Source organism: Nymphalis io, chromosome 1, assembly GCF_905147045.1.
Source record: "Nymphalis io chromosome 1, ilAglIoxx1.1, whole genome shotgun sequence".
Classification (NCBI taxonomy): domain Eukaryota; kingdom Metazoa; phylum Arthropoda; class Insecta; order Lepidoptera; family Nymphalidae; genus Nymphalis; species Nymphalis io.
Window position 1 is genome coordinate 2902587 of NC_065888.1, and position 18162 is coordinate 2920748.

Sequence of the window (18162 nt, forward strand, 5' to 3'; positions counted from 1 at the left end):
TCAATTCAATGCGCTGAGATGCAAGTTTCCTGTATCAACATTTACGCTAGTTTCAACAACTTTTGCTGCAACCAAAACTCATTCTGGAATAGATCAACAATGTTGTGTTGTTAAATCCGTATTATTGTTCAATTATATAATGCTTAATTAGCTTCGTTTGATATTTACAACTACAAACAGTTTCAAGTTATTTTTTTTAAAATAAGACAGATTTACAAAAACATACGAGCAAATATATATATTTATAGTTTATGTAAAAAAGAACAGTATTCCTCTGAACTCCTCTCATAGGTATTTATTCCGAAAAATGACAAAAACGAGTAACAATACTCTGTTAAGTAGTATAATAAGAATACAGTCATAATTTTTAAATATAACTTTCTTTATTAAATACATGGAATTGTAAACGTGGTTCTTTATTACTGTTTTCAATTAAATCGTTACTTATATTTAATCATCTGGCCGATACTTTTTTTTTAAATAAAAAAATATTATTTTTTTAATTGAATGTGGTTAAAAGAGGTGATAAATATCCTTAATAATGATTTATTTATAATAAAAATATATAATTCAATTTTAAATATATTAAAATTACAATTAAATAAAAATATTATCTCATTAATAAAAACCTAATCAGATACACAGATACTCACACATAATAATATTTTCAAAAGCATGATCCTTTGGTATCTTATTTCAAATTTTTTTTTTAAACCAGCTATCGAAATTTAAAAATAGCTGACTCTAAAAGGTGTTAATACTATGAAGTGATTGTCTAGACTTTGGCAGTTTTATTTATTCAATAAAGTTTACTAATCCAGTACAGACTAACGTAGAGATCGATCCATTTGAACTGTCTATTAGCAATCGAGAGAAGCATCTAATTATATAGGATTGGCAAAGTATGTGACGAAGTGTTTGTCGATAGAAAAACTATAACATCTACAGTAATAGCCACCAAAGCGCATTGGACCAGCGTGGTGGCTCGAAACCTTTTCCTCAACAAGACCTTGGACCAGTAGTGGGACAATTACTTTACTCATGTTACTTTTATTTAAACATATAATTTTTATTTTGAATACGAAATCGTACGAACTTCAAACGTTGAGAACCAAATATACGGTATAAAGCAATTATTATGCAGCACAGTCCCGGTTTCACGAAAAGTTATTTTCCAGCTTATTCCCCATTCCGTGCTAGCCTTAATACCTCCTTCAAATATATAACTTTAAGTTCTTACAGATTTATGAATCGGCATATTTCCCTCTTGCAGAACGCAACGAACAAAACGTACTTTACGAACCTTTTAAACTTTAAACTAAAACTGAATTATGTTGAAACTATTCTAAGGCTGACGTAATACCCTAAACACCGATAATATGTAGTTAGTGAAGTGTTTATATAATTATATTATAAATTATCGTTAAATTGTATGCAATAGTTTATAATGAACATAGACAGATTATTGATATCATTATAAAACACAACTATTCCACTTAATTACGTATATCTGTTTTAATGTTACTTCTAAAGTTCTGATGACAACTGTGTCGACTATTCAAAAGGTTTTTTTTTTCACAAATCCATAATGGATACCACAGATTATTTGATAAGTCGACCAATGTCATATCAATTCAAGTAGTAACTTGATTTTTTTTATCGCTACTCTGCCATTGGAATTTTGTAAAACAATTAAAAAAAATACTTATGTTTACAATTAAAACAATATTAACGAAATTATTAAATTATACGCATAGGAAATACACAAAGCGTTTATACGCTAAAAACGGATCAATATTTGATTTGGGCAAATGTTTGGAGTTATAAGGTTGAGTGATTAGTTTCTAGGTTTAACGATCGTCTGGAACTTGCTTAACATTCAACAGCTTATAGAAACATTAAATGAAGAACAAACTATTCGGATAAGAGAGGTTTTTCAAAGCTTAAGAAAATTTTGCTGAGGCGATGTCATATTTATTAGCGCTTAGACTTATAACATATAATGATGGAGATAAAATGTTATTAAATTATACCAAAATATATAAGTATTTCAATTATGTAAATACCTGTGTATATAATATATATTATATACCTTACATTACCTATGATTGCGGATTCAATGCGAGGCTAGCACCACTGAATTTTCATGTGCTTATAATTAATTTCGTTCTCGGAAAATAAACATCGTGAGTCAACCTGCTTGTGTCGGATGAAAATCTATCACATGTGTAGCCACCAACCCGCATTACAGCATCGTGGTGGATTAAGTCCAAAAACCTTCTCTTCAATGAGGAGAATTACAGACTTTTAGTATGTATGTTATGTTTTAGTATATTATCTAATTTGACTGCCTCGTTGGTTTAGTGGCTAGATGACCGCTGACCTGGAGGTCCTGGCTTCAATTACCAGGTCAGGTCAATAAAAAGTTATTGGGTTTTTCTGTCTTTTCTATCAGAAATATCTCAGTAGCAGCCCGGAGTCTGGAAGTTAGAACTGTGTACACTCCAGTGCCTGGGAAAGCACGTAAAACCGTTGGTCACGCGCCTGAACTATTTCCGGTCGTGTCGGATTGCCGTCCTATCGGATTATGAGAGCTAGGGAATAGAGAGTTCATCTGTGTACTCTCTATTCCCACACATTTTTGCACTATAATATCTAATGCGCAGTTGGCTAGTCTATCTTGAGATTACTCATTATGTAAGTTGCAATATTCAAGAAATTATTCGTTTTACTAACGGATGATAGATTTGTTTTCGAGGCGTAATTCAAAAGCTTCGTATTAAAAAACATTTCGTAAGTTTAGAAGTCACTGTATAAGATATTTTATTAATGTCTCTTATTATAGACTTGTGATTAATACATGTATTGTTTAATAAAATCATAATTTTTACGTATGTTATAAATATTAAGAAGCTGAAACACGTTTTTACTTAAAATACAAAAGTTGACAGCAAACATTGTGAAAGGCGCTAATCCGGTACTCCGGGAAGAATAATGAACACACCGGTACTCTCAGGCATCAAGATATATTCCCTCCCTGAAGACCGCCGCGCGTAAAGTTTAATAACGCAAATAGGAATGAATTTACGTGTCAGCGATATTTGGGTACATTTTAATAATTTATTACAGAGAAAAAAAAACATACAAAATGATACTATACTTTAATATCTTCTGCAAACGTCATATAGTATATACGATTATACACAAAATATTTTTTTTTAATATATCAGCAGAAATGTCAACACGAGGCCCCGAAATTGTAATTTTATTAAAGTTAATTAATTTACTTACCTTGTAAATTAAAATGTTGCAGGGCATGAAAGTTATCGAATTCTATTTTGTCGTGTTAAAAGTAAGATCCGCTAATGACGAGCACATACAACAACAACAATAAACAACAAATATATCACAAGACAAAATAATTGACACGTCATAATACATGTGGACTAAAATAAACCGCGAATAGTTAATGAATTACAATTCATGTCTTGATAAATCGAACATAATATTTCGGTTGCGTCATAAGTGGCCCTTTGGTGATAGTTTAATTTATTTGAACATTGCCCAGAATTAGGTTCGAAATTTAAAGTCATTATTCATCTCATAATTCACTTCATAATAGAATTTAATAAAAAAGCGATCACAAAAAGTTAAAACGTAATGATTTCCTCGTGCCGTGTAAGTCATTACCTTGATTTATAAAAATGAAACTAAAATTTTCCAATGAATGAGAAATTTGCGTTGATTATCTGCGCGTCATTAGTTCGATTCAGGCTTTTGTGCGGTAAACTGGTCCAATGGGACTGGTGGCATTGTGATGCTGAAAGGATCGTGATCCAGACAGACTTAATTAGGCACGTTCACGTCACGTTCGCCTGACACCAGTCCAATAGTTCGAGTCGATTCCTTAACTCTTTCGCGTGCAATTTTGATTTTGGTGTTTACCACTTATTAGGTATTTGTTTTACAAAAGCAATTAAATCTGAATTACATAATTATACAAACATGCAATTAAATTTTACCTTGAATTTTTACTTTGATCAAATTTTATTTTTCGATCACATCCAAAGCTTTGTTTTGATTGAGCAACTATTGAGTATCTAGCAACTGTTAAGTATATAGTAGGTAATCGTGGATATCAATTAACAAGGAAAGTGATTTTGCAATTGGTACGCTTCAGTAACAGCCTGTTAATGTCCCACTGCTGGGCTAAGGCCTCTTCTCCCTTTTGAGGAGAAGGTTTGGAGCTTATTCCACCACGCTGCTCCAATGCGGGTTGGTAGAATACACATGTGGCAGAATTTCAATGAAATTAGACACATGCAGGTTTCCTCACGATGTTTTCCTTCACCGTTAAGCACGAGATGAATTATAAACACAAATTAAGCACATGAAAATTCAGTGGTGCTTGCCCGGGTTTGAACCCACGATCATCGGTTAAGATTCACGCGTTCTTACCACTAACTAATGGTACGCTTCGACTATAAGCAAAGAAAATGTTCGAGTAAGTAGATTAGAAAGGAGATTTCTTATCACGTCAATTAATCACATAATTATCATTACATCATCGTACAGGCTACAAACGTTCTCGAACGTTTTGATCCGTTATTATTATTTAAAAAAAGAATTGCTTTTTCTTAGTTATTGTATTCTACGAGATCTAAATATTCTAGTTACATGACCCGGAGGACGTTGGTTCAAATCCCAGATTGGGTTATTTTAAAAGTTATTGAGTTTTTCTGTCGAAAAATTGAAAGTGTGTACACTCCCATGCCTCGGAAAGCAGGTAAAGCCCGGTGTCGAATTGTTATGCAGTTGGCTAATCTATATCGAGATGGCCCAGTGGTAAAAACGCGTGAATCTTAAAAGATGATCGCGGGTTCAAACCTGGGCACGTACCACTGAATTTTCTGAATGTGTTTTATTTGTGATTATAATTCATCATAATCACATGCTATACTGTGAAGGAAAACATCATGAGGAAATCTGCACTGCATGCATGCTATACGGTGAAGGAAAACATCATCTGAAATTCTGCCACATGTGTATTTTACCGACACGCATTGGAGCAGCGGCCAACATCAGTCCGAAAGACATCATTATTATTATTCCACGATTTGTAATTCAAAGGCATCTCCATATTCCGAAATCGAATATAACAAATATAACTTAAAAGCTTAAAATCCTTAAACTTAATAGTCTTATTAATAATTTATCTAAATTCATATATAATTTGTCTAAATTCACGCACTAAAATGATCCATTATATATAATAAACCTAATATTAGATAAGAATCGTTCAATTGATCCACAGTTTTATGGCACACAACACGGCAATATATATGTAAGATGTGACAAACTGAGAAATTTTTCTTCTCAATTCACCCTTTGTACTCCCAAGTATACAAAACTCGAATTTCAAAATGCCAAGTCTGCTGTGGATATTTACGTGTATGAAATTGTCATAGTTTAGTGAGAGGCACACGATTAATTCAATATACAAGTTTCAAACATATGCGAAGTTTATTCGCTCTACTTGGAGTTACGACAAAGCAAAAGTTGTTAGAGCTAGCATCAACGTTGATACAGGAAACTCGCGTCTCGACGCTTTAAATTCTGATTGTACCGGTCATTTTAACAGCACTATCTTCTCTATAAAAGATATTATAATCATTTAAATAATTTTCATGACGAAAGAATAAGACAAAGTAGTGTGTGTTTTTATATCTTAATTTTTATTTAAATCTCATGTTAAAGCCGAGATGGCCTAGTGGTAAGAACGCGTGAATCTTAACCGATGATCATGGGTTCAAACCCGGGCAAGCACCACTGAATTTTCATGTGCTTAATTTGTGTTTATAATTCATCTCGTGCTTAACGGTGAAGGAAAACATCGTGAGGAAACCTGCATGTGTCTAATTTCATTGAAATTCTGCCACATGTGAATTCTACAAACCCGCATTGGAGCAGCGTGGTGGAATAAGCTCCAAACCTTCTCCTCAAAAGGGAGAGGAGGCCTTAGCCCAGCAGTGGGACATTAACAGGCTGTTACTGTGATATTGTGTGTTAAAAATTACATTAATTATTTCGGCGTATTATTGGATTAAGATTTTAAAATAGATGATTAGATTATTAAAAACAGTGGAGGTAACATTCGTTGATTTTCATGTATGATAAATGATAGTTCAATTGTATTTAATTAACATACCTATCTAATTTAAGATTCTAACAAGAGTAACTGCAATTTTGTCTCATTTAAATTTATATTTCTAAATGTTGGAGTTTTACATTAAATGAAACCTTGTAAAATAAATTCAAAGGTACCTACTTAAGTTAAATATATTTTTATTGATTGATGAGAGATTACCTAGAGCTTGTCTGTAAGAGAGTACCGTGAGTAATATTTTATTTATAGAAAAATATATTTTAAATTTTTTTTTCAGGCGTAATTAAAAAAATCAGAAACATAACATCGGGAAGGAATAAATCGAAAATATGACTAGATTATTTTATTAATCCAGACGTGTCAATGCAACATTACGTAAATATGAAAATGTGAAATATTGAAATTGAGTAAAACCGAATACGGGTTGTTAACAACAACTGGGCGAAATAATCAAATCAATTGCTATACAAACCGACATCAATAGCATATTGCGGTTGAAAATTTTCGGCGACTGCTTTTTAGTCGAAAACGATTGCTGTATTTTTGCTTTAGGATATTGGATTGGATTGAATCGTTGATCAATCTAATTTTGACGTAAAAAAATATTTTACCAACATAGCTTTCTAAATTCGTCGTTATATAATAAAACAGTATTATTCAATAATAATATATATAAATAAATAACTTAATGAAATCATTTATAAATAATATTAAATATATACATATACTTATTTATAATTTAATGCAATAATGTGACACAGCAAAATGGAAGCCTCATCCTCAGTTAATATTGCAAATATTAAAATTATAGAATGTCCCGTTATTTGCATTCACATAACATCATTAATTAATTGATGAATGAAACAAATTTATTAGCTGAACGTCAAACAAAATTAACTAAATATGATAAATGAAATATATTTATTTATTTATTTATTTAATATATATATATTTAGAAAATATTATTTATATATTATATATATAGTTTAGTAAGAGGCACACGATTAATTCAATATACAAGTTTCAAACATATGCGAAGTTCATTCACTCTATATATTCATCACTCTATATATATATAATGATAAAATAAATAAAAATAGCTTATACATAAAAAAAATATCCAAAATAAGAACAAAAAGAATTAATAAAAAAAAGTCACCACTGGTACTTTGTAGACATGTATGCTACTAATTTACTTTGTAGACATGTATTAATTATTACTAATTACCAGCCATTCTACAACCAAAGATCAATCAATACTCTTATTGTTGTGTTCTAACTTCAGTAGTGGAATATAATATCTCTGATCTCTGTAGTAACTGTTCGCATAAGAAGCGATTTACATTTTTTAAATTGTTTACGAAGAAAGGATTAACTGTCTTTTTGGCTCGTTAACCATCCTAAAAACAAGTCAAAGTCAAGAATCTTTATTCAAAAAAAAAGCGTTACACTTACTTATTGATTGGCATAAATCTTTCAACGGTTCGGAAATAAGTACCTTAGACCTGAGAAGAACCGGCGAAAAAAATTCAGCGGATTTTTTTTTTATTTATTTCATCCTTTACAATTACAAGTAATATACAACAATTGCAGAATAATGTTTTTTTTTTATTTAACTTACAATAACAATATATGAAATTGATAATAATTTTAACACTGTTAATTACTGAATAAAGTTTTATTTTGACTTGACTTTAAAAATGTAATTAAATTATTTTTTTATAGCTGAAATAGTAACAAACCAAATTATACCGTTTACATATATTCAACCTAATTCTCAGTGCTAATAACTATGAAACCTATATGTATGTCATGATCGTCTAAGACCCTAACCGTCGCAAATTGTCACAGCGGCTTAATCACCTACTCGTTGCTATACGCATTCCAGTCACCTAGTTTAATCGCTACTAATCAGGAACATTCGAGAATATATTTGGGCGTAAGACATAATCGTGAATTTGCAATACGTGTTCTAAGCCGTTTGATTTAAATTAGTTTATTTTAACTTAAATATTTTATTGATTTGTCCGATATGATTTTACTGTGAAACATCTATTGGCACGCCTTCGGGTTTAACCGACCGACCGTATATCGTCACGACAAGCGGTATGAACGTTCTGATGCCGTCAGAAAAAAGAACAAAGAAAAACTTGCTTGGCGCGTTTACTATATATTTCGTTGTGTTGCGTTTGTATATATTATTATAATAATAAGAAATACACATTTATTTTTTGTTGATGATCTTTAATAATCAATTATTTCTATTTAACCATTAATTAAGTGTCACATCTGAAAAACAATTTCCTTTATTTTATTGCACAGTCCGATGTCGCTAGTGATTCAATTCTAGGAACAAATTATATAATTTTGATTAATACATAGCGTAAATAGTGGGTGCCTTCGCAACTGTATATATCTATATACAAGTAAAATGTGACATACATTATAAGCGTGGAACATGGAAAACATGCCTCCACCAGAGCTATCGTCCGGCACCGCGGGTGAATATTTTATTTGTTTTAAACATGAATACTTTGGTTGGATAAGTAGAATGAATACTCGTTTAAGTACCGCGTCAACTTCAGTGCAACAGAGTTTTATATTTTGCCCATACACATGTTATACGGACTATTTCTACTTATTTTTCAAAGGACAAAATAATGTTTTTATATATTTACTTACTTCTCTTTATGTAAGATCCTTATAATTGCGATACATCGCACTAGTACGTTCACATCAATTTTAATTCTAGAACTACTTTAAAACAGCTACAAAAAAATCTTAATCATACAACATTCATATATAAATTTTACGTTTATTGTACATTACCCAATACAATGTTACAGTCAGCTCAATAATTCATTACGCAAACGATCAATATTTTTTTTTTTAATTTTTGAAAATTTATATCGATTTAATTTTCTCATTGAACATTATCAGATATTTATGATTGAACCAGTAGAGTATGTAGCAACATATTTAAGTTACTCATTTTAAAATAACATTTTAAAATCGTCAATTAATATATATATTTTAGAACACAATATAATGCCGATGTCTATGGGCGTTGGTGAACACCAGGTGGCCCATACGCTAGTCCGCTCGCCAATAAAAAAAAAAATTAAAACTTAAAAATTACAAATCTATGCAATAATGTAATATCACAGTTTTCTTGAAAATATTGGAAATATATGAATGATATGATGAATAAGGATTGAAATGTATGTAAATATTTTGATATGAGGAAGTTATTAAACAATATTGGTATACTCGTGTTATGCGTTATGCTAACAGAATTTGAGGCAAATGATTAAAATAACAAATTAAGCACAAAATCAAAGTATACTTTATTCAAGCAGGCTATTATAATAATAATAATATCCTAAACTAAGCAGAGTTTATACTATGGAAACCAGACAACTGATATACTACTTTTCTTTTGTAAATAAATAATATAGATAATTACATCCAGACTCAGGACAAACATGTTCATACAATAATAATAAATTTCTGTCCTGGGTGGTAACCGAAGCAACAACCTTCGGCGTGAAAGATAAGAATCTACCAACCACGCCAACCAGCCCGTCAAATCTTGCGAGCACTATTGAATTGTTATTTCATAGGATTAAGATAAATTTAAAGTTACCATCGTTTTAAAACGTAGATTCTACCAAGAATAACCGGCAAGAAATTCAGTTATTATTATTATCTGCTATTCTTTCAACAGTTAAGTTGTATACGCAATTTAATATAATTTAATTATTATTTATTCTTGATATAAATCAACGAATGCTAGCAACAATCAATATCAGCAATATTTCAGCCAGTTTTCATAAAACCTTTTACATAAAAATTATACACCCAAACTTTCCTCACGAATCTTTCCGACGTTGGGTGAAAACCCTATGAAAATCTGTTCGCAGTTTTTACACTTTTCACGTTCAGTATAGTTAATATGAAGTATCAGTTAATATGAAATTTGCATTTATTTATTAGCTGAAATTTTTGAGGAAGTTTGCTATAGAAGTGAACACCTTACCCAAGAAAGGAAGAAAGCTTCGCTTCTCGTGTTCACATACAATCTCAGTGGTATTTGTTCAGGCTTATCTACCTGCAATTATGGATTAAGATTCCCGTGTTCCAACCACTAGGCCATCAGTTCTTTAGACTTTATTTCATTGTTATATTTTTTCGGACGATGTCATGGCGAGGGTTGCTAATAACGATACCGATTATCTGTTCGAAGTTTGTTTGTATATAATCAATGGCTATTGTTCATACAAGTCTAGAATTTATTACTAGTCTGTAAATTATAATCTACAAATTGTAAAGCGTCGCTAGTACTTCTCTTGCTAAATGTTCTACGAAAACTTTACTTTTAATATAGTTTTAACACTTCATAGTTCTTAGAGATCTCAGAATTTAATTATGAGATTTTTGTAACTAGAAACGAGCTAAATTATTTTTAATTTATTTTATTAACGAACTGTCTACGTTAGTTTTGAATATACGTAGCATGTTCTTGGCTGGAGGTAATTTCTATTATTTAACAGTAGTAGTAGTAAGTATATATTAATTAAGATACTGTAAGCAACTACTGGTGGTAGGGCTTTGTGCAAGCTCGTCTGGGTAGGTACCACCCACTCATCAGATATTCTACCGCAAAACAGCAAAACTTGATATTGTTGTGTTCCGGTTTGAAGGGTGAGTGAGCCAGTGTAATTACAGGCACAAGGGACATAAAATCTTAGTTCCCAAGGTTGGTGGCGCATTGGCTATAAGCGATGGTTGACATTTCTTAGAATGCCAATGTCTATAGGCGTTTGGTGACCACTTACCATCAGGTGGCCCATATGCTCGTCCACCTTCCTATTCTATAAAAAAAAAAAACTCATAATAATCATTTTATTCATTGTCCTTTTGCGGTATTTTTTCCTTTTATGTTAAACAAAGTATAGATTCACTTAATAATAAATGCAGACAATCACTTTTTTTTTACTTTGCGCATTAAATTTTATTTGTTTATTTATATAAAGTGATATATATGATATGATATATATAATAATAAGTGTATATATATATATATATATATATATATATATATATATATATATACACTATTTCTTTAGGTTATTGTCTATATATGAAATGCGACACAGCGTTGTACGCAAAAAACAAGTTATACTATTAATTTTTTATCCATATTTTATAAGTGATTTTTATGTGAAATTTATATTGGGGAGGATTGGGCCGCAGCTGCTGCTCTTTTCTCCTGTTTATTTCCTTGTGTATCAGTAACAGTAACAGCCTGTTAACGTCCCACTGCTGGGCTAAGGCCTCCTCTCCCTTTTGAGGAGAAGGTTTGGAGCTTATTCCACCACGCTGCTCCAATGCGGGTTGGTAGAATACACATGTGGCAGAATTTCAATGAAATTAGACACATGCAGGTTTCCTCACGATGTTTTCCTTCACCGTCAAGCACGAGACGAATTATAAACACAAATTAAGCACATGAAAATTCAGTGGTGCTTGCCCGGGTTTGAACCCACGATCATCGGTTAAGATTCACGAGTTCTAACCACTAGGCCATCTCAGCTTGTGTATGCGCACATAATATATAATTCCTATATCTATATTATCTATATATTAGAACTCTTTATTATTATAATATCAAGAATATAATACTGAACTTTAGTATTTTTTAATGTTTCTTAAATATTACTATAAATGTTAACATTCAAATATACTCGATTAATATTAACGTAATGTTTAATTTTAATTAATTCTTTTACATAAAATATGTATTTTCCCGTATAACAAAGGATCTGTTAATATTTAATGTGCTTAAAAAGCTCTGTAACTGAAGAGTAACTATATTAAAAGTTGGGTGAAATTGTACGCGTTGTCGTACAGATTTTGTTGGTCAAAGCTGTGTCAGCGTACTCGTATCGAGGAAGGTGAGACCAAAAAATATAAAAGCAAATATTTCATTTCATTATTTTAAAATTTAATTATATTATATACATGAATAAAATATTTCTTTATTGATATAAAACAAAAATTTTAAGACATTAGTAGCTTAGTACGGTTTGCTTGGCCCCAGAAACAATGGTGAGCAGGAGCGTGAGGAGAATGCCTCCGCTGACCCACTCCGTCGAAAAATACCTATGCACCCCTCCTCCCTCCGCAGTATGCGTCACTGAGGCTAGGTTGGTCCTGTGTACCGTAGTGTACATTGATTCATTAATGTAAGCTCAGTAGAGTAGACAGTAACAAAAATAAAATAAAAATACAGAAAATGTAACTAATAAAACTTAACAAATAAAGCTCTCACACTACTATTAGTTCAGTGATTTCGTAAAATTAAAGCTATTGAGGATTTGACATGTAGAATACTATATATGTATGCATATATTAAAAAAAATGTGTGTGTGCAAATTCGACACGATTGGAATTTATATTTTATATAGTAAAATATCATTTAGTTATAAAATAGCATGTAAGAAGTTATTTCATATCCTAATAAAACATCCTAATAATAATGATATAAGAAAATTATTAATCTTTCTTTGGGATTTGTGAGATTGAACTTTACGGTTGTTTTCATGTGCAACGTTTATACATGTAACGATTCTGTGAAACGATTCTGATACAAAAGTTTTCTCTTCTGTTACGCACTAAATTGCAACCGATTTAATTTTTTTTTGTTCAATTTTTGAGACCAATATTACATATTTTCATATTATGGATACATTCAAATTTATGGAATTTTGTTAATCTTTATTAATGCTTGTAATTGCTTCTATAAGCGGAAATAAATAAATGAATCAAATGAATTAACGATTCATTCGATTTTATGGAAACAAATTTACATGTAATTTGCGTTGTATGTAAATTAGTAATTATAACTTTTCAAATATTAAGTTTCTAAACAACTTTGCAAATTGGTACTTGGCAAAAGTACACGAATTATTATATTTTATAATTGCGTTGATATAATTTTTTACTGCTCTTTTATTAATTTTATAATAAGGTAACTTGAGAAATATGTTTCTTTAATTTAAAATTGTTAAATACTTTCATGTATATGTATTTACTGGTGGTAGAGCTTTGTGCAAGCTCGACTAGGTAGGTACCACCCACTCCTCAGATATTCTACCGTAAAACAGCAGTACTTGGTATTGTTGTGTTCAGGTTTGAAGGATGAGTGAGCCAGTGTAATTACAGGCACAAGGGACATAGCATCTTAGTTCCCAAGGTTGGTCACCAACCTTGGGATAACCTCTTAGTTCCCAAGGTTGGTGACGCATTGGCAATGTAAGCGATGGTCAACATTTCTTACAATGCCAATATCTCTGGGCGTTGGTGACCACTTACCATCAGGTGACTCATATGCTCGTCCGCCTTCCTATTCTATAAAAAAAAATTAATTGATATTTACTTCATTAAAATATATAGGAGGAAGTGATGATATGTAGTCAACGTCAGGGGATTGCTTACGCACTCTACCATTACGCGCCGACGGTTGGCCCACCTAAGGGCCCTCCATTAATGTGGTCACCACCATATATACAACGATATATATATAACAATATATACTAAGTATTTCTGTTTGGTGGTAGAATCTGATGTGATGATTGATGATAATTTATTAAATCGTAAAGTTTGCTTTATTGATTCTTTAATATAATTTATCTTAATCGTAAGGGTAGCAAAACTATTGGATTTTTCACTGCATTTTGTGTTGCAACTATGTAATAATACATAAAAATTTTTGTAGTGTTGGCATTCTTTTTCTTTTACGTGTTTCGGCGGACGAATAAATTGGCCACCATGGTAAGTTATCACCGCCAATAAATATTGGAACTCGTAGAAATACTAACCATTCCTTACATTGCCTAAAACGCCAACAAATTTGGAAAATAAGAAGGCCCCTGTACCTGTGATTACACTGCTCACTAACCCTTCCAAATGGAACACAACAATACTAAGTATTTATGTTTGGCGGTAGAATATCTGGTGAGTGGATGATACCTACCCGGACGGACTTGCACGAAGCCCTATCACCAAGTAAAATAAGTATTCATGCAGGGATATTTTAAGTCACTTTTTCATTTAAAAAAAATAATTAAAAATGTGGAATGCTTTTAATTTTAACGACTTCAAAGTTGACAAGACGTGGGTAGATAAAAATTTAATTCATTTAATGAATCCTACTTTTGACCTGTCTTTCCCAGACCGATAGATCCATTATCCCGCATCCCGGAATAAATAACACATGAGACCAAAACATTCAATATTAATAATAATAAATGAATAGCCTAATATTTTGATGATATTCGAGGAATGTTGACGTCGATCATAAAAATAAAATTATTCGATAAAATCTGTAATACTCCCCGTAACCTCTAGAATATTGAGTTGTAAAACAAGAAACGGTAAATCTAAAAAAACCAGATTACATTCATTTTTTACGGTCTGTGATGATCGCTTTATGATTATTTGAACGTTATTAAGATGGTGTAAAATTTAAAAGCCTATTTGTAGAAAAGTAATCTCGTGATATTTTTCATGTATATTTAAAAGGTCATATTATTTTTCTTATTAACTTTTTAATGTGATTTTATATTTTATTTATATTTAAAAATCGTTTGGAATGTATATATGTTATAATATAGAATAGGTTCGTTAATGATGTAAATATGTATATATACATTAGACCCTTTTATCTATTTTATTTCCTATCGACTTTACCGTGACATCAAAGCGACAAGATAATTTATCATCTTATGTCTAAAGCAACAACCAAACATGAGTTTGGTTAAACGACTCAATTGGTATGTTATTGCGAAAAAGTCCTGCTTTCTTCAAAGATACAATTGATGTCTAAAGATCTGAGAAGAATCTGGATGTTTTTTTTATGACTCTGATATTGGAATTTCAATGTTTTCTAAATCTTTTGAAAGAAGCGCATGGATTTAAAAAAAAAAACTAGTTTTTTTTTCAATTACATTTATCGCAAAACTTTGTTTATTGCAAATTGACGAGTTATTGTTTTTAATGATATTATTTGTTCGTATGGAAAATAGCGATTATTGAATAGGTAGGCAGACGAGCAAATATGCCACCTGATGGTAAGTTATGACGAACGCCCATAGACATTGGCATTGTAAGAAATATTAACCATCGCTTACATCGCCAATGCGCCACCAACCATAGAAACTAAGATGTTATGTCCCTTGTGCCAAATAATTACACTGGCTCACTCACCCTTCAAACCGAAACACAACATTACCAAATTTTGATGTTTTGCGGTAGAATATCTGATAAGTGGATGGTACCTACCCAGACGAGATTGCACAAAGGTACCAGTAGAGTATGATATTATTTTATCGTATATTATCATCATTTTAAAGTTAAACCGTCTATTCGAACACGGACCAATCAGAAACGTATCCTCTTAAAGTTTATGCTTGTAAGGTTATAACCGCTATGCAAACTCTAGCATATATTGTCATTGTCGCCTTTAGCGACAGGCCACGAATTTTACACTTAACTTTTCGCAGGCGAAGTCACGTTGGCTTGTTCTTTTATGATTCTAGTTTAGTTCTAGATGACAAAAAAGCGACGATTCAGTATTCCTTAATTTTTATTATAAAAATTATATACGACATCTTCTTTGTGGATAATTAATTAGTACTAAATATCCGTATAAAAGCGTAAATATTGAGTTTCATAGCAGTTCACTTCTCTCTATTCTAGCTGTCACAATACATTCGATGTTTTGTTTTTTTTTTGAAACCAAAGAACATATATTAATTTTAAATTTTGACATTATCATCAATTTTGATAATGACTATTAGTTTAAAGACAAAATTTTCATAAACTTTACCTAAGCCAATTAAATGCCACCGAGTGCCGGCTCAGAGCTCTTTGAAGAGTATCAACGTAAAATTATGTATATTTATTCAATAAGGTCTCGAAAAATATTCGCCTACATTACGCGCGAAAAAAAATGATGCGATTTGCCCTTTTTTTCTCTTATTCCTCTTTCCATATTTTTAACCTCGATAAATGTTATTCTCGAATGTTATAACATTTTTTTGAATACTGAATTCAATAACAGATTTTTTTCATTTAATTCCATTGTTCAAAATTTAAATAACATTTTATATTAATGATCATGTATGATGATAACCAGGCACTAGTTTTTTTCATTATTATATATATATTTCTTCCACATGGGAGAATATCATACTCGATGCTGTAGAAGTCTATTCGATATTAATTTTGAGGACGTGGTCACTCTCATAATCAGATGGGACGGCAAATCCGACACGATGGAAAACAGTTCAGTGTATCCTACGCTCACAATCATGTCACAGATCATGCTAAATCCACTTGAGTGGTATTAACATTGTATGTACGTATTTGATGAAATATTTCTTTGATTGAAAATTACGCACTATATCGGGTAGTTGACAATGATTATTGGGCGGTTTGACAAAGCTCAACGTTCACGTTAAGTGGTAAATGCGCTTTGCATGCATTAGGCTTCTATGCGCTTGAATTGACATTAGAACTAGTATTTAAGTCTATTATTAAAGTCCCTTTGGCTTCGACTTTCCAGCCTTGACTGATTGTATCCTGGACTTTGATAATTATTGTTATTGATGTGGCTTTGGCTGTGTTAACCATTGGACTACGGTCTAATTTATTGAGTTATTGATGAGACTTTAGTTTGCTTAATTCCCGAAACATCGACTGTGTTACCTACAAAACTGTAGTCCTATGCTTATATTAATTAAAAAAATACAAGCCTACTGTAAAATTTTATGTCCCAAACCGATAAAAAATTTATACAGTCGGCATCTATAATTGGTGATGACTGGAGGAACACTTTCAAAATTTGTAATAATATATAATACAGTAACAGTAACAGCCTGTTAATATCCTATGCTGGGCTAAGGCCTCCTCTCCCTTTTGAGAAGAAATAAAATATATAATAAGCTAAAAAAAAATACCAAGATCTCATAAAATGCTTAATTTTCTAAAGCCATACATACATATATATTGTCGATTGCATTTCTTTATTCGTATCTCTTTTCTTTATTGTAAGTCGAAAAGAAACAAGCAATTGAATGCAGCTTCTAATCTCCATACGTAAAACTGGTACGATATTGTTTTGTGAGACTGTTAATACATAAATGCATACAGAGTTTACTTTCTGCAAAGCAGAGCATTCACCTCAACATTGATATTTGACGGTTTTGCTAAACATTATAGATGTGGTGATTATATTTCGTTTTTTATATAATCTTTTAAGTCTGTGGTGTTCAATAATACAATATCTATATATAATTAGGCAAAGACAATAGTTTTACCTTTTTTCTTCTCTGATTCACAACCGATTTTTTTTGTTTGGTACTTATTGACGAGCTTTAATGTTATCAGTCAAAAATCTTTGGAAAAAAATGTAGAAACAAAATATATTCTTCAGATGTTCAACGACGATAATGTTCGAGTTTTTAATTAGTAGAATAAAATTTTCATTGTGACCTACTTTGTGACATCCATACAGTTGAATTTTGTTTTGTCTCGTACATATATACGTATATATAAAACTTAGAATGTGATATTTAATTAATAAAAATGGAATATGAACAAGAATAAGTTTAAAAGAAACTGACGTAAATGTTTTTTTTTCTATAAACTTTTGAAAAGGCCAGTTTTCCATTAATTTCATAAGCTTATAATTTTACTCTATGTACATTTAAAAGTTCACAAAGTCATGTTTGCAACTAAATTCCATATTGAAATGAATATAATTAGTATTCAAGATATTAGAGGAGACGATGTTATTGAAACTTGTTTAGTCACAGATACAAACCGTAATAACCGAGTAAATATTATACGATTGGAACAAATATTATACTACATAAATTTGTCTATTTCAATTCGTGCTCAGCTATAAAATAAAACGACAAGAAAATTCA